The sequence below is a fragment of the Octopus bimaculoides genome, chromosome 7 (genome assembly GCF_001194135.2).
Source record: "Octopus bimaculoides isolate UCB-OBI-ISO-001 chromosome 7, ASM119413v2, whole genome shotgun sequence".
Classification (NCBI taxonomy): Eukaryota; Metazoa; Mollusca; class Cephalopoda; order Octopoda; family Octopodidae; genus Octopus; species Octopus bimaculoides.
In genome coordinates this window covers 78,904,429-78,905,469 of record NC_068987.1, presented here as the reverse complement: position 1 = coordinate 78,905,469, position 1,041 = coordinate 78,904,429, and the positions used below count along the sequence as shown (strand labels likewise).

The 1,041-nt window shown below is 26.3% G+C and overlaps 1 long non-coding RNA gene across 2 annotated transcripts in view; it reads left to right on the top strand.

Moving 5' to 3' along the window:
- Window positions 1–1,041, top strand: part of LOC106876477 (uncharacterized) — a 117,628-nt gene that overhangs the window by 85,961 nt on the left and 30,626 nt on the right. The window lies entirely within an intron of this gene.

The following is a 1,041-nucleotide window of genomic DNA, read 5'->3' as shown; positions in this document are numbered from 1 at the left end:
TAGAAAGAAATATCGAAGTATTTCGTTGAAATCCGTATTTTTTCTCTAATCTATGAAGTACCGTTTATGAAGAGCTTAAATTGGATTGCCAAGAATTAGATACATTTCTATACATGTAAAAATTCTGGCTTCATTTTTCAATATTAGAAAATAATTTCGAGCAGAGCGTCCATAAAAAATAAATTCTTAGAGAATACCAAAGAATACTGAAAGAATACCAAAATACTCTCTAGTATTATATAGAGTGATTCAAATACAGATACATTAACACATATATAATATACACATATACACAAAAACGAACACATACATATATGTTATCTAAAAACTGGTACGTTTTGAGGTTCAGTTATGTTTTGTGTTTTTCGGTTTTGATACGTAGGCAAATATTCTATGACTGCAAATTTATATTCCAATGTTTACATATTGATTGTGGCTCAATTAGAACTTAAGTCCACTTTGATATTATCTTAAATCAGGAATGACTTCAAATTCATACAACAAATTCAGACCATTTTTAAGGAATGAATTATACTGCGTCCTCAAAGCTATCAAGTACCATTTATGAAAAGTTTAAATTGGATTGCATAGGAAAAAAAATATTTCAATTCGTGTAAAGATTTCTGCTGCAGATATTAAAAAATATACGAATCTATTCTGGCTTTAGTTATTTTTAATATTTGAAAAGAATTTTTGAAAAGAATTCCACACACAAAAATAAAAAAAAATTAAAACACATGGTAAGTGTAGAGATAATACGTCGATATACACACACTGTTATTATAGGTGATAATTTCAAGTGCAGATATATACACATGTATACAGTTCAACACAGCTATAATATTATAACTACATACGTACATAAATACATACAATGCATACATACATATGTATATATATATATATATATGTGCATAAATTTCCGCTTAAATACGTATGATTTGTATGAGTGTGTAAGAGCATACCTATCTATGAATTTAGATACAAATGCTATGGATACATATTCTATGTATATATATATATATATATATATATATATAT